At 49.6% G+C, this 22505-nt stretch overlaps 4 non-coding genes across 4 annotated transcripts; all 4 read right to left on the bottom strand.

Annotated features, from left to right (window-relative positions):
• Window positions 1-2853: 2853 nt before the first annotated feature.
• On the bottom strand, window positions 2854-2926 carry Trnak-cuu (transfer RNA lysine (anticodon CUU)). Its single transcript has one exon. It is a non-coding gene; the product is annotated as a tRNA-Lys (tRNA).
• Window positions 2927-3378: 452 nt separating this feature from the next.
• Trnar-ucg (transfer RNA arginine (anticodon UCG)) lies at window positions 3379-3451 on the bottom strand. Its single transcript has one exon. It is a non-coding gene; the product is annotated as a tRNA-Arg (tRNA).
• A 13591-nt stretch (window positions 3452-17042) lies between these two features.
• On the bottom strand, window positions 17043-17115 carry Trnak-uuu (transfer RNA lysine (anticodon UUU)). The gene has a single exon. It is a non-coding gene; the product is annotated as a tRNA-Lys (tRNA).
• A 452-nt stretch (window positions 17116-17567) lies between these two features.
• Trnar-ucg (transfer RNA arginine (anticodon UCG)) lies at window positions 17568-17640 on the bottom strand. Its single transcript has one exon. It is a non-coding gene; the product is annotated as a tRNA-Arg (tRNA).
• Window positions 17641-22505: the final 4865 nt, after the last annotated feature.

Below are 22505 nucleotides of genomic sequence, written 5' to 3'. Positions count from 1 at the left end.
TAACCCAGGAATGGAAAACTGGTCGAATAGGACTTCCTGTAAAAAAACAACATCTGCGCCAGACTGACAGATAAACTGTCGCAAAGCGGCGAGCCGAAGCTCAGAACATATTCTGTTAATATTCAGAGTAAGAAATGTATATGCTTGCATGGAACTTCAACCCAGAAAGAAGAAAAAAGATCGGTAGAGAGCCGTCAGCTGACGGAGCAACATACAAGTAATCATACCAGAAACAAGCGCTGAACCACAGAGAGAAAAACTACGAAACAGAACCCTCATCTTCCCACTGCTTTTTCTTCGGCCGTGACGCGGCTCTCTGTGGCTTTTTACGGATTCGACTGCGGCTCCGCGGTGCCGACGCTGCAGCGTTCGGCTGCGTGGGAGCATCATGTAGACATTCCGTGTCAGATTGCGGGAGAGAGGCCTCTACATCCCACTCGTCCGCAGACATGGGTTCGCGGTGGGACAGTTGGTGAATAACAACGGGATCCACTGGCTCTGGAGAATCAATCAGTTGTTTGATGGGAGGAGGCTGTGACCCAGAGGGGGCGACAGAAATTCCAGAAGGGGGATGCGAGACAGAGTCAATAGGAGAAGTGTCAGAGAGAACCGGAGAAGGCACGTGGCAACCAGAAGCAGGTTCCGTCACGGGCGCCTCCGAAGAGGCTGCCGCGGCAGCAGGAACAACGTCAGATAAGGTGTCAGGGAGCTTCTGCAAAGGCGTGATAGCACCTGTGGCGTCCTCATCCACGATTTCCGACTGAGAAAGAGAGTCCTTTACCGGAGGCCCATCGGAAGGGCGAGCCAATAAGGAAGATTCATCAGCCGCATCATCCTGTGTTCGCCGACGCTTGCCGTGAGAAATCAGCGCGGGCACATCGGAATTAAGGGCAGCAGCATCCCTATTCAAGGACAACGGGGGAAAATCACGGCCGTTGTTGGGCAACGGATCACTGCGTCCCTCAGTAACAGTGAGCGATTCAGTCCGAGATCCTTGCGGGAGAAGATCAGCTAAAGTAAATTTTTTACGCTGTTCGTATGTAGGTTTTAATACCACCACACGCCGCCGACAATTAGTACGGAAATGACCAGTTTCATTACAATAATAACATGTTCCTTACTGGCCACTGTACGTGATATGGACCCTATAACCACATACCTGTAAGTGAGAAGGAATAGGTTTTTTGACCACCATTTCCACCGACCGAATACCACTATATACCTGTAAGCGGTGCTGAGCAGACCAGCGTTCCTTTCGAATATGGCGTACGTCCCCATAAGGAAGCAAAACGGACTTCAAAAAACAGTCGTCAACCTCGGGCGGAAGGTTAAATATCCGAACATTCGTATATATCACTTCTGCATTTGCCAAGAGAACCATACTAATGGAACCATCACGGTGCGTAAAGGGTACCTGAGAACCATGACGAGAAAGTAGCCTATCAACCTGGAGCGGGTCAAGAAACTTAACAAAAAACACATATAATTCGCTGTCGAAATATGCGGTATGCACCTGATCAGTAGTGACCTTAACTGTATCGACTAACCAGTCATGTATCTCCAAAGAACCGGGCTGGACATGACGCGTGGATTTGTCAAAGGTAAAACTGACTGTACCTGTACGCGGAACTTTCGTGGGAACCATTGTGGACATCACGGCGAGAGACGACGCCGCGACAGGAAGGGCCGCACGAACACCAAACACCAGCCGACAACCAGCGATTACGACGCGCACGGAGACCAACACGGCACTAAACTGACAGGAGGAAAACACGCTGCGCTACGGTAGAGGCGGAACTAAGAGCACAACCTAGTCGCCGGACGCGTGAAGCGAGAATGTGATTATTTCTGGAGGCGCTGCGTATCGATCCCAGTACCTCTCGCACGCTAAGCGAGCGGTATACCATCTGAGCTACGCCCCCCCCCCCCCCCCCCTTCATTAGGCCACACGGTCACTGACGACGAAGTATAACTTATATACGACTCATCTCAAAACGCTCACACCCCCTGAGGAATTGTGTTTTCGTTCCACACAGCCGCTGCCCCTTACTCTTTCCCACCCATTCGTTACATTCAACCTCTTACGAGGCCGACCAAACATAGACAGGAAAACAAGACCACACACTTTGCACATTCGGAATCGATGGCAGGATGACCCTCGCCGCATTTGCTACGATAGCCATTTGCTACTTCTGCAGAAGCGGCAGCGGCGACGACGACGACGACCGCGAGAGGCTCTGAGATATGTGAGAAACACATCTATAAAATGTAATTCAGACTGCCTCGTCCCACATTATGCTGTACCGCTTTGGCAAATGCTTTATCTGCGCCATTCGCCTTAATCACGAGTAAATCTTAATAAAACGCCTGTCGCTAATTGTTCGTCATCACAGATAGTGTTTGCTATACGGCCATGACGCGCAACTGATTTCCAAAATTCGTATTTCTCCTGTGAGGATGGAACTCACGACCCCTGGTTTACTAGACCAATGCTCTACCACTGAGCTAATGAGGCGCGGCCTAGCGGAACTTTTGCGTACTTCGTCCGTACGGTCGTCTGAATCATCAGACTTCAGCTGACAACACTCAATATTGTCGACTAATATTAGCAGCTATGGCGACCCATTCCTGCTTGGCTACACATCTGACACGTAGCCGATGTTCTCGCCAAACAAAACCACCTGTACTTCATAACATGACTTTCACACATGTCTACAAAATCACCTTCACCTTCAAATACAGTTTTCTTGCGACTGATGGAGAAGTAGGCAAATTTTAAAGTTGCTATTTCCATTACATCACGTTAATCAGAAAATCGGTAACTTACATCTGCAGCGGAAAAAAATTCCGTTCCTCCCAGCGTAGGGCTCGAACCCACGACCCTGTGATTAAGAATCTCATGCTCTACCGACTGAGCTAGCCGTGCTGCCTCCATGGATATCTGCTGGGTAGCAGATCACAAAGTACTCGTTTGGGTTATTTGGTCCCATACAGAATCTCTCCATGCTGCCCAATGTTTTCCTAACATCACACTCGTCACGTACTTCACTTTTATTTCATAATCATTTCTGAGAGGTAAAGGAATTGCATGACAATCTGCAGAGCTAGCGGCGTCAATATTAGCACACATACTTGACGTGACTCAAAAGCCGAACGAGTTACTTTCCGACGTTGTTTTAGATGTGTAAGTGCCAGTCAAACCTCGCGGTGAGGGCACTCTGCCGACCATTTCGCTAGTTAACACCGGTCTTGTTGTGTGTGTTTCAAGCTCAAGATCATCTCCAAGCATAAAATGGTCAACAGCAACATTCAGACAGTTTCGTACTGCACAATTGCTACATTAAAACGGTATGTTTCTTTTTCAGAACTGGAAAAACACGACCAAGACAGGATTCGAACCCGCAATCTTTGGATCCGAAGTCCGACGCCTTATCCATTAGGCCACACGGTCACTGACGACCAAGTATAACTTATATACGACTCATCTCGAAACGCTCACACCCCCTGAGGAATTGTGTTTCCGTTCCACACAGCCGCTGCCCCTTACTGTTTCCCACCCATTCGTTACATTCAACTTCTTACGAGACAGACCAAACATAGACAGGAAAACAAGACCACGTACTTTGCACATTCGGAATCGATGGCAGGGTGTCCCTCGCCGCATTTGCTACGATGGCCATTTGCTACTACTGCAGAAGCGGCGGCCGGGACGACGACGACGACGACGACGACGACGATCGCGAGAGGCTCAGAGATTTGTGAGAAATACATCTATAAAATGTAATTCAGACTGCCTCGTCCCACCTTATGCCGTACCGCTTTGGCAAATGCTTTATCTGCGCCATTCGCCTTAATCACATCTGAGAGTATTTCTTAATAAAACGCCTGTCGCTAATTGTCCGTCATCGCAGATACTGTTTGCTATACTGCCACGACGCGAAACTGATTTCCAAAATTCGTCTTCCTCCTCTGAGGATGGAACTTACGACCCCTGGTTTACTACACCAGTGCTCTACCACTTTTTTTTATTATTATGGGACTCGAACCCACAATCCCCGGTTTAGGAGACCGATGCCTTATCCATTTTTTTTTCTTACGACCCCTGGTTTATTAGACCAGTGCTCTACCACTTTTTTTCCCTTTTTTTTCTCTTGTCTTTTTTGTTTTTTTGTTGATTTATTTCTTATTCTTTATATTTTTTTTAGACCCGTGGTGTACAAGACAAATGCTCTGCCCCTTTGTTTCTTTTTTTACCATTTTTTTGTTTCTTTTTCGTGTGCCATTGTTTAAAAGTTAGGGGTGGCAATCAGATTCAGGCCTGCGGAAACAAAGCGGCAGGGGTCGAAACCCAAGGCCTGGCCACGATGATTCCACCGTCCTGTTTCCGAATGGCACCTGTACAACGGCGTCGTACTTTCCCCTACTGTCTCGGTTCTTGGTCTTACTTTTGTTTTTCTTGTTCGCCCTAAAGGTCCACGTAAACTTCAGTCCAGGTGTAGAGAATAATTTTACATAAAGGCGGCAAAACCAGCTACAGTATAAAAGAAATCGGCTCACACAGGCGACCTTAGCCAACACCCTCCCTTTCAAATGTCAGGCTAAGCATATTTGCAAAATCTTTACAGAGTCCTGGCAAGCGCAATCGGTTCCAGTAAGCAGTAAGGATGTACTGCCGAAACGTTAGGTGTTCATCCTCTTCATGACAACTATTGACAAAATGTACGAAGTGTCCAAGCAACCACATAACGGTATTGAGCTTCGTTCACGGATAAAAGGAAGAATCGGGCCGTACGATGATGTCAATGGTATAAGCGGTTTCGGCAGTCCTAGTGACAAAAGCCAGTTGTTTCCTAAGCCAAAGCCAATTAGCAAGGTGCCCACTGCAGGTGAATCGATGCTCAAGTGTGTCCAGGAGACCACACCGAGTGCAGTTGTCCGTGTCAGAAAGACCAATACGGTGCAGTCGTACGTTGGTGGGGACCAAACCATTAACTACCCTACACCATGTGGACGCCACAGCCATTGAGTGGATCGGCAGACTAACATTCTTCCAGACGTTCCTCCAGGACACTGATGGAGACGCCAGTTCGATTGGATTGGGACCAGTCAGCCCCTCACAACGGGCAATCAAGCTCTTGGTCGTTGGCACCGGTCGTCGCAAGAAGACGTCACCGAGGTAACTAACCGCAATATAAAATTCCCGGACGTGTTTCAACTTAAAATTGAGGCGACCAACGTCGACAGGTGGAGCAAGGCTCTTCGGACGCAGAACAGTAAAAAGTCTGGATGTAATTGAAGTTACTTCTTGCGTAACAATGAGACTCGTACGGCAGACGTACAAGGCAGATGCCTTGCGAGTAATGTCAGTGAGGCCCAAGCCTCCGGAGATACGCGGTTTCGTCATAATCTCGTAACGCAACTTGAATAGATGACCCTTCCATATAAACCTGCTACACAATTCGCGCAACCTTTTCGCCACCATCATGGGAAGTAGGAACAGCTGAGCAACATAATAGGCTTTACATAACACGTACGTGTCTAAAATTCTGACTTTTTGCAAAATGGTAGCAGAGCGCTGCTCATGGACCATCAGAGCCCCCTGTATCTTCTCGGTGACAGATTTCCAATTAAGAGCCGCCATTTTTATAGGACACCGATCAATGCTAATCCCCAATGACGTATGGCGATCGACAAAAGTGGCCCAAGGGACACCAGCATCGCTAAACCTCGAATATCAAGGAACTTACATTTACCCTGATTGAGACGCGCTCCAGAGACACAATAGTATGCATCAACTGCCCCTTTCAACAATGTGATATCATCACGTTGACGGAGGAGAACAACGACATCGTCCGTGTACGCCTTAACCGTGAGCTTCCCACCAGAGAGGGTCATACCCTGAAGCTTGAAAGCAAGAGTCCGAAGCAGCGGTTCCAGGGACAATATGAATAGAGACATAGAGAGCGGACTACCCTGAGGTACCCCTCGGCGGATAGCAATGGGCGGCGTCAGCTGCCCATTGACTGACACCCGAGCAGTTATTCCCCTATACAAATTACCAAGAACACCACGTGATGAAGCGTTAAAACCTATTGTATCTAAAACACGATTTAAAAACACATGACTGACGTGATCAAAAGCCTTGTAAAAATCGAGGAAAGCAAAGGCACAATGAACGTTTGTAACCGCCGCAACCGAGACAACATCCTGATATTCGGCTACAGGGGTCAGAATAGATCTACCAGGAAAACAACATTGATGTGCCCCAATCACAGACCGAAGCAGAGAAGACAATCGACTATTTAACGCTTTAGCAGCTGTCTTGTAATCAAAGTTCAGCGATGTGAGCGGACGAAGATTGGCAGCAGATAAACGACCAGTGGACTTCGTTATTAAAACAATTTTCCCTACTTTAAAATCGGCTGGCACATCCATCCCCCTGACAATCTCATTTAAAATCTGCGTAAAAGTGCCACCCAAAAGAGGCCAAAAACGGAGATAAAATTCTTTAGGCAGGCCGTCTGGACCCGGCGATTTACCGGACGGAGAGCGAGCAATAAAACCGAAAACATCATCTACCTGGAACTCCCGGAGAAAGTCGCCGTTCGCGTCAGGCGTGATAGTCGCAGGAAGATCCTCAAGGACATCATCAGAAAGTGACGCACCAGAATCATCGGCAGAATAGAGATTAGCGTAATACTGATGAAGAGCACGCGTCATATCCTCCTGTGCAATAAGCTGTCGTCCATCATCCACCATAAAAGAAGAGATGAAGGTGCGACGACGTCGAGTCTGATGCCGCAGCAGGTGGTACAAAGAAGTCAGTTCACCTTCAACAAGAGAGTGAGGTTTCGACTTTACTCGCAGACCATCCAACTGTCGTCGTTTGAGGGTCAAGAGCTTTGCTTTAATACGACGAACATCATGGATCCGCAGAGGAGAAGGACCCGCCGCGTCATACAGTTCACGCAGGACAGAGTAGTAAAATTCATACGTGTTCTTAAAATCACGCGCCCTTGCGGCACAGTAAAAAATCAAAATCTGACGAATCTTGGGCTTGGCAAACACAGTCCACCAAACGAGCAAGGAGGGGTAACGCGGGACAGAGTGAAGACATCGCTCCCACACGGCACTTACAACTTCATCAATGGCACTGTCGGCAAGGTGGGAAACATTTAACCTCCACTGGGAACGATAAAGTCTTGCAGGTTGGTGACTAAGATTTACATTTGCAGTAAAAGCACAATGGTCAGAAAAACTAGTAGGAATAACATCGACAGAAAGAATGTTATCACATAAAAAATCAGAGAAGTAGAATCTGTCGAGTCTACTGCATGAGGACGCGGTAAAAAACGTAAATTTCACCAGGGTGGGATATTTGTGTTCCCAAACATCACGCAGGTGCATCGTACGAACCAAGTCATGTAAATCTCGGCAATAATTAAAATTGGGGGACTGGTCTTCGGGGCGTAAAACACAATTAAAATCGCCTCCGAGCAGGAGACTCCGAGGACTCTTGCGCAAAAGATAAATAAGCTCTTCCCTATAAAAGCGCGATCGAGCCACAGTGCGACCCGAACCAGAGGGGGCATACAAAACAACTAGGCAGAGATCAAAAAGACGACAACCAATCCCACGGCCAGAGTCAAGGAATTCAATGTCAGTAACAGGAATACCTTCTCGAAAGAAAAGAGCAGTTCCTGTCGAATTTTCCGGTGCGACATTAAAAACAATTTGAAATCCAGGGAGAGAGAGATCAGAAAACAATACTTCCTGCAAAAATACTACGTCCGCACAGGAGCCGTAGAGAAACTGCCGCAAAGAGGCAATGCAAACGTCGGACTCAATAAGGTTAACATTTAAGGTAAGAAAGGTGTATGCTTGAACCATGGAGAGAAAAGCGAGAGAAGAAATCACCTACACCGACGCATCAACATCAAAGTCCATAGCAGGGGAGACGGAGGCATCCGAGGGAAGAGGACTGCTACCCCCTTCTGCGGATCCCTTACGTTTCGGTTTTTTACGAACAGCATTGACGTTCGGCTGAACGCGCAACTTGCGTCGGCTGACGGGCAAGGAAGCGGCAGCCGCCGGTGACGTAGGAGGGTCAAGTTCTGTATTCGACACCACCCGCGCCGGTCCACAGTCAGGGTCCCGGGTCGCGGGGGAAACATCCGACGAAACGGACTGGTCTACACCAATACTAGCTTCCGGCAAACATGGACTACACGGAGGCGAAACGTGAGCAGGAAGGTCTGAAGCTGCAAAGTTGGATGGAAGCGGAGCAGCTCCGCTGGCAGAGGTGTGGGGCAGCGAAGCAGGAAGTTGTTGCGACTCAACTTGTTGTGACAACGAAGTCGGTTCGGAAGGCGGCGCCAACAGGCCCGACCGACGAGCCGACTCGAGAGAAGCCGCGTCGGAAGCCGGAGGGGCGTCAGCAGCCGCTACCGGAACAGCTACTTATGGGGAACAGGGAGCATCTACACTACTCTGTTGCTCGGAGGATGTCGGTCTCTCGGATTGGGGCATCTCGGGGAGATCCTCATCCGTACTATTTCCATCTTGTGCGCGACGCCGTTTATTATTCAAAAGCGGCACACCCACCTGAGGAACAGACGGAACAACATCAGAATTTGCACGCAAAGGAGGAAATTCTGTGTCAGGGGCGTGCAAAACCTGCGTCGGGGCGCTACTACCACTGGACTGTTCGACACCAAGAGCAGAACCACCGGCAACGAGGTCAGCGACCGTTAACTTGCGACGCTGTTCGACAGAAATTTTTAACACAAAATCCCTCCGCGGACAGTTGGTACGCACGTGGCCACTCTCATTGCACAAAAAACAGGTGCCAACCTGACCACTATATGTTACATGGACACGATATCCACCGATCTGCAGGTGCGATGGAATATTCTGCTTCACGTGCATTTCGATGGAATGAATACCACTGTAACACTGCAGGCGATATTGGCTGGACCAGCGTTCAAGGCGAATACTCTTAACATCACCATACTTGAGTAAACCCTCCTTAAGATACACATTATCCACCTCCGGCGGAAGGTTGTAAACACGAACACTGGTGTACGTAATGGAAGCATTTGAAAGCAGTATGGTACTGACAGAATCATCCCGATGCCGAAAGAGAACCTGATGACCAAATTTGGAAATAATTTTCTCAACCTGAAGGGGGTCCATAAATTTAACAAAGAAAACATAGAGTTCTGTATCAAAATAAGCAGTGTGCACCTGATCGGAATGGATGCCAAAGATATCTACTAACCAAACATGAATCTCAAGGGAACTAGGTTGCACGTGGCGGGTGGACATGTCAAAAGCAAAACTAACTGTAGCCTGACGAGGAATAACCTGAGACTACATTTTCAAAAAATTCGCGGTCTAAGCCGCTACACAAAAAACACTGAAATACACGCAGAAAGTAACACAAGGAACGAAACAACGACGGAGAAAACACACTAAAGGTACAACACTACAAGTAAACAAACGATATCCCACTAAACGTAACGCTACGGCGGAGCGGAACACTAGGCACGTCCACACTGCACGGCCTCTGAAGCGGAACTGTGCCACTGAGCTAAAGAGGCGCGGCGTAGCGGAACTTTTGCGTACTTCGTCCGTACGGTCGTCTGAATCATCAGACTTCAGCTGACAACACTTCATATTTTCGACTAATATTTGCAGCTATGGCGACCCATTACTGCTTGGCTACACATCTGACACGTAGCCGAAGTTCTCTACAAACAAAACCACCTGCACTTCAGAACATGACTTTCACACATGTCTACAAAATCACCTTCACCCTCAAATACAGTTTTCTTGCGACTGATGGAGACGTAGGCAAATTTTAAAGTTGCTATTTCCATTACATCACGTTAATCAGAAAATCGGTAATTTACATCTGCAGCGGAAAAAAATTCCGTTCCGCCCAGCATAGGGCTCGAACCCACGACCCTGTGATTAAGAGTCTCAAGCTCTATCGACTGAGCAAGCCGCGCTGCCTCGTTGGATACCTGCTGGGTAGCAGATCACACAATTGGTTGGTCCCATACAGAATCTCTCCATGCTGCCTAATGTTTTCCTAACGTCACACTCGTCACGTACTTCACTTTTATTTCATAATCATTTCTGAGAGGTAAAGGAATTGCATGACAATCTGCAGAGCTAGCGGCGTCAAAATTAACACACATACTTGACGTGACTCAAAAGCCGAACGAGTTACTTTCCGACGTTGTTTTAGATGTGCCAGTGCCAGTCAAAACTCGCGGTGAGTGCACTCTGCCGACCATTTCGCTAGTTAACACCGGTCTTGTTGTGTGTGTTTCAAGCTCAACACCATCTGCAAGCACAAAATGGTCAACATCAACATTCAGACGGTTTCGTACTGCTCAATTGCTACATTAAAACGGTATGTTTCTTTTTAAGAACTGGAAAAACACGACTGTGACTGGATTCGAACCTGCAATCTTCGGATCCGAAGCCCAACGCCGTATCCATTAGGCCACACGGTCACTGACGACCAACTATAACTTATATACGATTCATCTCGAAACGCTCACACCCCCTGAGGAATTGTGTTTTCGTTCCACACAGCCGCTGCCCCTTACTCCTTCCCACCCATTCGTTACATTCAACATCTTACGAGACCGACCAAACATAGACAGGAAAACAAGACCACACACTTTGAGCATTCGGAATCGATGGCAGGGTGTCCCTCGTCGCATTTGCTACGATGGCAATTTGCTACTACTGCAGAAGCGGCGGCCGCGACGACGATGACGACGACGACGACGACGACGACCGCGAGAGGCTCAGAGATTTGTGAGAAAAACATCTATAAAATGTAATTCTGACTGCCTCGTCCCACCTTATGCCGTACCGCTTTGGCAAATGCTTTATCTGCGCCATTCGCCTTAATCACATCTGAGAGTGATTCTTAATAAAACACCTGTCGCTAATTGTTCGTCATCACAGATACTGTTTGCTATACGGCCATGACGCGCAACTGATTTCCAAAATTCGTCTTCCTCCTGTGAGGATGGAACTCACGACCCCTGGTTTGCTTAGGCAGTGCACTACCACTTTTTTTTTTTAGTGAAAAGTAGGGCCTGTCCGGGATTTGAACCCGGGACCTCCTGCACCCAAAGCAGGAATCATACCCTTTTTTTTTTCGGGCCTCCATCCACCCCTTCTAGCCCGTCCTCACGCTCGCCAAAATTGCCTTCATCGGCTCGGCTTCTCCGCCATAAAAAAAAGTCACCGTTTATATTAAATATTATTCGTGTGACAGTTTAATGCTTTTCACTATGCATTTGGATAGTTGGTTAAAACACTATATTGCATGTGGGGATTAAACAAATTAACTCTTCTGCGACAATGTGAGTAACTCATCACAACGTCCAAGGAAGACTGCATATGTGAAAATTAACTGGAGGGTGCTGGAGTCTTTCGCAGCATGAAGGAACAAATCTTCTCCTCCTCTTTTATGGGAGATTCAAACATAAAAGAAACACGTCTTCCGTGCATATAAACGAATCTTCCTAAATAAGTAAGAAAAGAATAATTGTAATGTGAGTATTAGATCTCCGAAATTCCACGGGGTTCCTGTAGAACAGTCTCGTAATGCTGTCGACAGGAGAGGCATCGCCCCCCAAAGTGTCACCACTGTCGGGGCGGTCCGTCGCATATTCGTGACCGTTCGATTCCCGCAATCCGGATCCTAATTGCGGCCATTATAATTCTGAAGGGGCCATCCTGCAGTAGTTTCGTACCGCAGACGTCGCCCTGGATGAATATCTCTCTACGTTAATGTTCGGAGTGGGAAAGACGCATACTTTTCTCTATATTTGTCTATTCGTTGAAGTTTCTGGTGTTGAGTTAGTAGGTATAACCAATAGTCTTCTTTATTTTTTTCTGGCGCCGATAATATATAATACACCGTCTGACCTTGAAGCCAATTGACTGCTCGTCGTTTTGAGGGGGGGGGGGGGGTTATGGAACGGCATTGGGAGTGAGGAGTCCAGCTGGAGTAATCATCCTAGGTGCAGTACGCAGCATACTTGAGAGCTTCCGCGCAAAGAGAATCCAGATGTCCTTCACATCGTCGCATAGAAAGCGATGTTCAATGGTATCTAGTAAAGTACAGTGAACGCAATTCGGAGTGTCGGACAAGTGAATCATGTGTAGCTTTGAATTTGTCGGTATGATCCTATTGACCGCCATGTACCACGTAGACCGCACCTGCGATGGTAAGTGTGCGTCGTGAATGTTTTCCCAGATCTTTGCCCAATTGCAGTCTTTATACTTTACTTCTATTCTGTTCCGCGATTTACTGTCCGTCAGGCAGCTGTAAAGAGCTCTGACCCTGTAAAGATCATTCTCAGGTATGGTGCATTGAACATAGCTGTAGTCTAGGAAAAAATTACTAAAGTGGCATAATGCAGTCGGGATGTGACTTACGTTGACAGGAGGCGTCATGCTGGCTAGTGCGATTTCATGGAGAAGAAGGGCCGTTAAGAAATGTGTTGTTCGTAGCCATTGTTTATACACGTTGCTGATATATAATGCTTTCGCTTTGTGGTAAACATCAGTCAGATTGAGGCCGCCCTTTCCCATGGGGAGCGTCAAGGTTTCAAATGCGACTTTGAAAATTTGTCCCCTACTGACAAAGTGGCGAGCGCCGCAAGCATGCGTTGTGCTATGACTTTTGGTATTGGGAGGATTTGCGCGACATAATTGACTTTTGAAACGATGTAAGTATTGACTAAAAGCACTCTTTGTATGGCGTTGAGATTTCGCAAATGATGTTGCCGTATGCCGGCCCGAATTTTTGCCAACAATCTCCTATAGTTAAGAGCAGCCGTGCAGCGGATGCTGCGCGTGTATTCAATGCCGAGACATTTAAAAGTTGCCATCCTTTTTAGTGAACGGCTATTGACAAGTTCTAGTCCCCTACCAAGTGCCATAACGCCAGACTTTTTACAGTTGACTTTCGCTCCTGAGGCGGCTTCATAAGTGTTTATCAGCTGAAACGCGCGTTCTAAGTCTTCAACTTTCGTCACCACGAAACTGACGTCATCCGCAAATGCCTGGAAGACAATCTTCTGGCCATGTATACGTAATCCCGGAAGGTCTTGCGTCAGGGAGAACAGCAAGGGTTCAAGAGCAACTGCAAACAAAGCCATTGACATCGGGCAACCTTGTCGGACCGACCTAGTGATGGAAATAGGTTTACTTAGTTGTCCGTTGAGACAGATCTTGGATGTTCCGTTTCTCAGCAGGAGTGTAACATTGTCAATAACTTTCCGTGGAAAATTCATTGCTGCCATCGCGCACAGAAGATATGAGTGACTGACTTTATCGAATGCTTTTTCAAAATCTAGCGAGACTAGAGCGCATCGGATGTCACAAGCGGCGGCTGTAGCTATGATATCTCTATATTCGCTTAACGTCTGCTGGATGTTTCTAGTTTTCCCAACGCTCGTTTGATAGGCCCCCGTGACAGTACTGAGTACCGTACTGAATCGCTGCATCATGACCCGCGCGAATATCTTATAATCCGTATTAAGTAATGTAATCGGTCGGAGATTGTCGACTGTCTTGCCCGCTGGGGTTTCAGGGACCAATACCACTATGCCCTCACAGTATTCCCTTAGGATATCATCTCCAGCGTTTAGGATATCATTACAGACCATGGTCACCTTTGGAACTAAATGGTGTCGAAAAGTTCTATAAAACTCGGCCGGTAATCCGTCGGGGCCAGGCGATTTATTCTGTGGGCTCCCTCGAATGGCGTCCGCTACTTCATCGTCAGTTATTACTGCAGCGAGGCCGTCTGCTTCTTCCGTGCTCAATGTCGCAAAACGGCGTGCCATGAGGGCTTGCTGCGCCGCTATATCCACCGGGTGTTCCGTTAACTGTGCTGTGAAATGTTTATAAATCTCGTCTCGTATGTTGCGCTGGTGGTGTAAGTGTCGACCATCTGCAGTGTGCAGTTCTGTCAATATCTTTCTGTGCCCCCTTTTCTGTTCGCGAATAACATGATACATTGATGTCGTTTCGTCCTGTATGGCGTTTTGCAGACGTGTCCTGACTTTACAGCCTTCCAATTGCTTCCGTTTGAGGGTTAAAATCGTAGCCGTTATTCGTTTAATGTGCATACGATTTGCTATTACCGTTGCATCTTCTCGATATAAATCCCTTAAACACTGAAAGTAGAATTCCAGGGTTTGCTTCTGCCAGGCACATCGATCTCTGTAATAATTCTTCATCGCTTTTGTTAAGGCGGGTTTTGCACATTTTACCCACCACGTAATGGCAGAGTCGTATGCGGGAAACTTTCGTTCGCATTCTGCCCACGTGTTGCGGAAGACTGTGTGACACTCGGGTTCTGTTAAATGCGCTACATTTAGTTTCCAGGTCCCCTTGCCCTGTACGTCCCTTGTTTGGCTAAATTGACGGTACATAAATATGCCACATGATCTGTAAAGACAGTCGGCCATAGCTCTGCCTGCAAAACATGTTCACTCATATTTGCTGATGCGTAGATTCTATCGACGCGGCTAGCTGAGTGACCAGCAACGAATGTGAATCCGGGCCTGTCACCGTGTCTATGCTCCCATGTGTCTATTAAATTTAACTCTTCAATGATGGCGCGAAGCTCGGCGGACGGATTGAAATTTAGTGACTGGTCTTTGGGACTGAGTACACAGTTAAAATCACCAGCGAATAGAAGTTGGTCTGAAGGTGGTGTGAAAAGCGGCACAATGCCATCTTTAAAAAACTCTGCTCTTTGTCGTCGTCTCCCAGAACCGGAAGGGGCGTAGAGATTAATAAATCTGGTAGTATCGATAGTAGTCGCTATACCTCTGCTATTCGCCAGGCGTTCGATATGTGACATCACTATCCCTTCCTTAGCCATGATCGCGGTCCCTAGTTCAGTACCATTTCCAGGATTAACGACGGCATTGTAACCTGTGATACGGTCAAGGTTAATATTGGTCACTTCCTGCAGCATAATGAGATCAATATCAGAGGCATAGAGAAAATCTTGAAGGTTTTTTAAGTTGAGTGGGCTACTGATCTTATTGATGTTCAATGTCGCAATGCGGTAAGCTTGCAAGGACGTCATGAGAACAGAGGTCTAGGTGACAATATGCCTACTATTGATGTTCATGGCAAACATCATCTAAAAGAAGTCCGCGTCATCAGCCACTGCACCGACGCCGGCGGTAGCCGTGTGTTGCTGGTGGGACACACCTGCTTGAGCTTCTGATGACGGATTCTCTATACCGCGCCGATCCCGTACTAAATCTTCTTCCCGACCACCCTCTTCAACGTCATCTGACCAATCGCACACGAACTTGTCTGCGTTCATATCGCAATCCGAGAGCTTGGAACATTCAGGCATAGGGTTCGGATCCAATGAATCGGCCACCGCAGGGTCCCTTGAGGTCGATCGTCCGTGATCAGTGACCGATTCGTCCGTCCGAGATTTTTTTGCTGTTTTGCTGGTTGCCGACGACGATGGGTCAGTTACTTCAGTCAGTTTCTGTCTGACGTGGTTCGCCTTTTCACGCAATATTGGCGCCTTTGCTTCTGCCCCTTGATGTGCTAGCCGGCGTTTCTTCTGAGATTTGGGAGACCGCTGGGCCTGGTGGCCAGCCATCTCGTTCGAGTTCGACTCCATCCGGTCCACGTCGGACTTGTCGTCTCGAAACGGTACGCCCGCCGGAATACTTTCGGTGTCCGGTGGGTGCCCCATCTGCGAGTGAGTATTGCCCTCCATCGTTCGCTTCCATCGGTGTAGCGCCTTCGTGCACTGCGCGCAAACCCTCTAGCGAAACATCTAAACTATGTTCCGAGGTGACATTAGCACGAGCGGCGGCGACGTATGATAATGGCAACGTAGACGTCGGGCCGCGCAACTCACGCTCACGGGCCGGTATTTGCGCCACGCGTCATTGGACACACTGAGCACGGATATGTTCTGTGGACCCACATCCCGCACAAGTTCTAGGCTGCCCGTCATAAATCACTATGGCCCTGTAGCCACACACAGTGATGTAGGACGGAATGTGCTTTAACATATCTATCTTCACCTGACGGACACCGTTTAGTACTGGGAAAATATGCATGGTCTACCACTTTTCTGCCGTATTGCTGATGACTGTTCCATATTCCCTCATTTTTGGCATTAATCTGGTCAGCGGAAATTTCAAAGGGTAATTCAAATATGGGAACAGTTTTCACTCCGAGACCAGCAAGCGAAATTCTGACATCACCAACATTGCCGACAGAATGGTTGAACTTCAACACTCCTCCACAAGATTGAACGACCTGCTCGCATTTCTCGGGATTCAACAATTTGAGGTACACCGCACTGCTGACGATAGACAGGTGAATGCCAATCATATCATCAATAGTTATTTTCATGACGTCTCTAATAAATAACTCAACCTCAAAGGATTTGGGTCGTGCATAATGAGGGTCAAAACTCAATTTCAACGTGTCTTTCCGTATAAGTTGATCCATTATAGTAGAATGCAATTCATCACGCCACAATAAAACTACGTAGCAATGCGCACACTCACCAAACAGCACGCGACCGCCACAGGCGAGAGCGAAAACAACCCTCGTCCGACCGCCAAGGCCGCTGCCGGCTGACTGCGCCCACTGAGCTAAAGAGGCGCGGCGTAGCGGAACTTCTGAGTACTTCGTCCGTACGGTCGTCTGAATCATCAGACTTCAGCTGACAACACTTAATATTTTCGACTAATATTTGCCGCTATAGCGACCCATTACTGCTTGGCTACACATCTGACACGTAGCCGATGTTCTCTCCAATCAAAACCACCTGCACTTCAGAACATGACTTTCACACATGTCTACAAAATCACCTTCACCTTCAAATACAGTTTCCTTGCGACTGGTGGAGACGTAGGCAAATTTTAAAGTTGCTATTTCCATTACATCACGTTAATCAGATATTCGGTAATTTACATCTGCAGCAGAAAAAAATTCTGTTCCGCCCAGCGTAGGGCTCGAACCCACGACCCTGTGAATAAAAGTCTCATGCTCTACCGACTGAGATAGCCGTGCTGCCTCGATGGATACCTGCTGGTTAGCAGATCACACAGTACTCGATTGGGTTGGTTGGTCCCATACAGAATCTCTCCATGCTTCCTAATGTTTTCCTAACGTCACTCTCGTCACGTACTTCACTTTTATTTCATAATCATTTCTGAGAGGTAAAGGAATTGCATGACAATCTGCAGAGCTAGCGGCGTCAAAATTAACACACATACTTGACGTGACTCAAAAGCCGAACGAGTTACTTTCCGACGTTGTTTTAGATGTGCAAGTGCCATTCAGACCTCGCGGTGAGGGCACTCTGCCGACCATTTCGCTAGTTAACACCGGTCTTGTTGTGTGTGTTTCAAGCTCAAGACCATCTCCAAGCACAAAATGGTCAACAGCAACATTCAGACGACTTTGTACTGCTCAAGTGCTACATTAAAACGGTATGTTTCTTTTTCAGAACTGGAGAAACACGACCGCGACAGGATTCGAACCTGCAATCTTCAGATCCGAAGTCCGACGCCTTATCCATTAGGCCACACGGTCACTGACGACCAAGTATAATTATATACGACTCATCTCGAAACGCTCACACCCCCTGAGGAATTGTGTTTTCGTTCCACACAGCCGCTGCCCCTTACTCTTTCCCAACCATTCGTTACATTCAACCTCTTAAGAGAGCGGCCAAACATAGACAGGAAAACAAGACCACACACTTTGCGCATTCGGAATCGATGGCAGGGTGTCCCTCGCCGCATTTGCTACGATGGCCATTTGCTACATCTGCAGAAGCGGCGGCGGCGGCGGCGACGACGACGACGACGACGACGACGACGACGACGACCGCGAGAGGCTCAGACATTTGTGAGAAATACATCTATAAAATGTAATTCAGGCTTTCTCGTCCCATCTTATGCCGTACTTTTTTTTTTCCTTATTGTTATTTTAAACCTATACATAGGTAGGCCAGCAGCGGCGTAACTAAGCCGCTCTTCGGCCACAGACATGAACATAGTACAAGCAGTAATAGACACACAGAGACATTGAGGTTAAAAAACAGTAGACAAAACAGAGTAAAATAACAGAAGCCGTTCACTGTGGAGCAGTCAAGTTAAAAGTGATTCACACAGCACATAACGGAGAGATACAAAGTAGCACACGTGAACGATGGAGCACGGAACAAGAGACACGGATCTCTAGCGGGACGACAGAACACATAAGCACTGCGGTGACAATCTTCGGCGGTTGGTGATGTACTTGACACACGAGTAAGGCCGGGGACCTGCCAGAGGGAAGGGGCGAGGGTAGGAGGGAATGGGGGAGGGGTTGATGCCAATGGGGAGAGGATGGGTGAGGGAGGGGTGGTGTGCGGAAGCCCAGGGAGAGGGGGAGGGAAGGAGGGAAGGAGAGAAGGGAGAGAGGGTGCCCACAGGATAAGGAGAGGAGAGGGAAGGCAAGGCTCAAAGTTGGTAGGAGTTGTAAATGGGGGGAAGGAGGGCATTATCTGGGAGGGGGAGCTGGCGGAAGCCACCTTGGGAGAGGGTGTGGAGAGTGTGAAGATGGAGAGCAGGTGGGATACAGGAGTACAGGCGTGGCAGCGGGTTGGGGTGGGAGAGGATGGGAGAGACAAGCGGGTGGGGAGGATCAAGGTTGTGGGAGGTGTAGAGGATCCGTATCCGTTCGAGGAAAAGGAGGAGGTGTGGGAAGGGGATGAGGTCATAGAGGGTCCGCGTGGGGGAAGGGAGGCTGATGCGATAGGCGAGGCGGAGTGCATGGCGTTCAAGGATTTGAAGGGATTGGTAAAAGGTAGGAGGGGCGGAGATCCAGGCGGGATGGGCATAACAAAGGATAGGACGGATGAGGGATTTATAGGTGTGGAGGACGGTGGACGGGTCCAGACCCCATGTGCGGCCAGAGAGGAGCTTGAGGAGGCGGAGTCGGGAGCATGCCTTGGCTTGGACTGTCTGGAGATGAGGGGTCCAGGAGAGGCGACGATCAAGAGTGACGCCAAGGCACTTGAGGGTGGGGGTGAGGTTAATAGGACGGCCATAAATGGTAAGATAGAAATCAAGGAGACGGAAGGGGTGGTTTTGCCTACGATTATTGCCTGGGTCTTGGAAGGATTGACCTTGAGCAACCACTGGTTACACCAAGAGGTGAACTGGTCAAGATGGGATTGGAGAAGGTGCTGGGAGCGTTGCAGGGTGGGGGCGAGGGCTAGGAAGGCGGTGTCATCGGCGTACTGGAGAAGGTGTAAGGGGGGGGGGGGGGTGCAGGCGGAGGCATGGCCGCCGTATAAAGAAGGTAAAGAAGAGGGGAAAAGACGGAGCCTTGGGGCACACCGGCGGAGGGGTAGAAGGTGTAGGAATCCGTGTTGTGGATGGTGACATAGGAAGGACGGTGGGAAATGAAGGAGGCGATCAGACGGACGTAGTTTATGGGAAGGGCAAAGGTTTGGAGCTTGAAGAGGAGACCAGAATGCCATACACGGTCATATGCGCGTTTAAGGTCGAGGGAGAGGAAGATGGCAGAGCGACGGGAGTTGAGTTGTCCTGAGAGGAGGTGAGTGAGGTGAAGGAGAAGGTCATCGGCAGAGAAGGATGGCCGAAAGCCACATTGGGTGGAGGGAAGTAAACGGTGCTGGTGGAGGTGCTGGTGGATGCGGCGGGTAAGAATGGACTCCAGGACCTTGCTGAAGACCGAGGTAAGGCTTATAGGACGGTAGGAGGAGACAGCAGAAGGTGGTTTATCAGGTTTGAGGAACATTAGGATCCGGGAGGTTTTCCACAGGTCGGGGTAGAAGCCGGTGGACAAGACCACACTGTACAGTCTGGCCAGGGTGGAGAGGAAGGAAGTGGGAGCTTCACAGAGGTGACGGTAAGTAACACGGTCGTGACCAGGAGCGGTGTTGCGTTTGGTGCGGAGTATAGCTAGGATGTCTTGAGTAGTGATAGGGGTATTGAGTTCGGTGTGTGTAATGTTGTCCAAGTATTGGAAGCCAGGAGCGAGTGGAGGGACAGAGGTGTCAGTTCGATCACGGACATCGGGGAAGAGGGAATAATCGAACTGGGGATCGTCAGGGACAGTAAAGATATCCGTGAGGTAGGAGGCAAAATGGTTGGCCTTACTAAGGTTGTCAGGAAAGGGACGGTCATTATGGAGTTAAGAGGTAGGGTAGCATTAAGACGGGTGCATGTCTGTCGCTAGTCCCGGCGTTTCTTAGCCGCGAGCAAGTTCCGGATGTGTCTCTGGAGTTGCCGGTGGCGTCGTAGTTTGTCCCGGTCACGCGTGTGAAGGAAGGCACAGTAAAGATGACGGGATTCTCGAAGGAGGAGAACGGCCTGTAGGGGTAAAGTGGGACGGTGCGGGTGGACAGCGACGGTAGGGATGTGGGCCTCCACGTCCTCAGACAAGATCTGCTGGAGAAAGGACGCGGCATGGGTGATGTCATGTGGGCGGTGGTAGGTGAGGGGGTGGCTATCGACTCGGGCAGTAAGGGTATTCCGGTAGGCATTCCAGTCGGCACGGGAGTAATCATGGACATACTTGGGGGGTGGGTCAAGGCGATGGTCGTGATGGGGGCGACGACCGTCAGATATGGTAAGGAGGACAGAGAGATGGTCACTGATAATAGGATCAAGGACATCCACCGCTATGCGGCCAAGGAGGTTGGGGGAGGCCAGGACAACATCGGGAGTGGTATTGGATTCAGGGCGGGTGTGTTGGGGAAGAGGAAGGACATCTCCTCGCAGGGTGGCGAGGAACCGATGCCACCGCCGTAGCTGGGCAGCGGAGCGACTATGGATGTTAAGGTCGGCGGCAATCACGTAGGAGGAGAAGGTACGGCGGATGTGGGAAAGGAAGTCGAAAGGAATTGGGGCTGTGGAGCGGACATAAATGGTGGCACAGGTAATGGTGAGGCCGGGGAAGAAGAGGATGAGGATCAGATGTTCTGTGGGGTCAGGAGGCAGGGGTTGGAGCCGAACAGGGATCTGGCGGTGGTGGCCAATGGAGACTCCAGCACGCGCTATTGGGAGGGGATTCTCGGAGCGATGAAGGAGGTAGGGGGAGGTGTGGACGGTGATGTGGGGCTGGAGAAAGGTTTCGTTCAGGAGGAAGGCAGCAACGCGGTGGGTCGTGAGTGTATGCAGAAGGAGGTTCTTGTTGACAGGAAGGGAGCAGATGTTATTGAACAAGATACGGTGCTGTCGCGCCAGGATGGGAATTTAGACGAGGGTGTCAAGATGGGAGAAGGTGAAGTGGGCCTGGTTATGGGAGTAGGTGGCATAGGTATTGAGATGGAACACGGAGCGTGCGGCGAGGGATATCTGCTGGAGGGTGTGGGGGCGCTGAAAAGGATGGACGTTTTGGAGGAGAATGGTGACAAAGCGGATGATGTCCTCAGCAGTGGGGGGGGGGGGGGGGACGAATGGAGTTACCAGGGGGGTAGGGTCATCCAGAGGGTGGACAGGGAAGGTGAGTTCAGGAGTGGAAGGGGCTGGTGGAGCCTTGCATTTCTGGGAGTATGTGGGGTGAGGGAGGTTACAGGTGTTGCAGGATGGAGGGGACTGAAGGTTGGGGCACTGCTGGAGGAAGTGCGCTTGCTTGCAGTGCGGGCAGACAGGGGCCTCGCGGCACTCAGATGTTTGGTGTGCATTATAGTGCAGGCACCTCTGGACTGGGGAGGGGAGAGGGAAGGGTCGACCTTGTAGCGGCGGTTGAAGAGGAGGGCTCCCTCCTTGAGGAGAAGGTCGATCGAAGGAGCATGCTCAGAAAAAACCCACATAAGGCGGGTGGGGCCGGCAGGGTTGTGGATCCGGCGAACAGCACGAACATCGAGGTAGGGATGCGCCTTAAGCTCTGCCAGCACCTCCTCCTCCGTGATCGTCGGACTAAGCCGAGTGATCACGGTGGTGAGGGTTGGCGGGCGACGCGGGGGTTGGTGTTGACGGGATGGGGAAGGGGAAGGAGCAGGGGCGAGAGAGGCATTGGGGCCGAATCGGGTAATGGGGATGCGGGATAGGATGTCGGTGTGGAGGGTGGGGCTATAGGAGGTGATAAGGACGGAGTCCCTACGGGGGGTGAGAAGGGAGATAGGGGTGCCAGGAAAGTGTTGGCGGAGGACCAAGGTGAGGTTGCGGGCCTCCAGGAGAGAGGGATCTGGACAGGAAAGGAGGTATCTGTAGGAGGGGGTGGTAGAGGAAGCGGTAGAAGTGGCGGGCGGGGAGACATCCATGGCATCTTTGGGGGGAGGAGGGGGAAGGGGCTGTTATTTCTTGGGAGTGGAGTGGGCAGGGGTGCCACTTGGACGTTTTATAGGATGGGAAGAGGGGCGGGGTACAGGAGCAACCTGGAGATGTTGGGGGGAGGCAGGTCCCGGCAGTGGTGCTGGGGCCGGCGCTGCAGATGAT

The sequence above is a fragment of the Schistocerca gregaria genome, chromosome 3 (genome assembly GCF_023897955.1).
Source record: "Schistocerca gregaria isolate iqSchGreg1 chromosome 3, iqSchGreg1.2, whole genome shotgun sequence".
Taxonomy (NCBI): Eukaryota; Metazoa; Arthropoda; class Insecta; order Orthoptera; family Acrididae; genus Schistocerca; species Schistocerca gregaria.
This window is presented reverse-complemented; position numbering and strand designations above follow the sequence as displayed.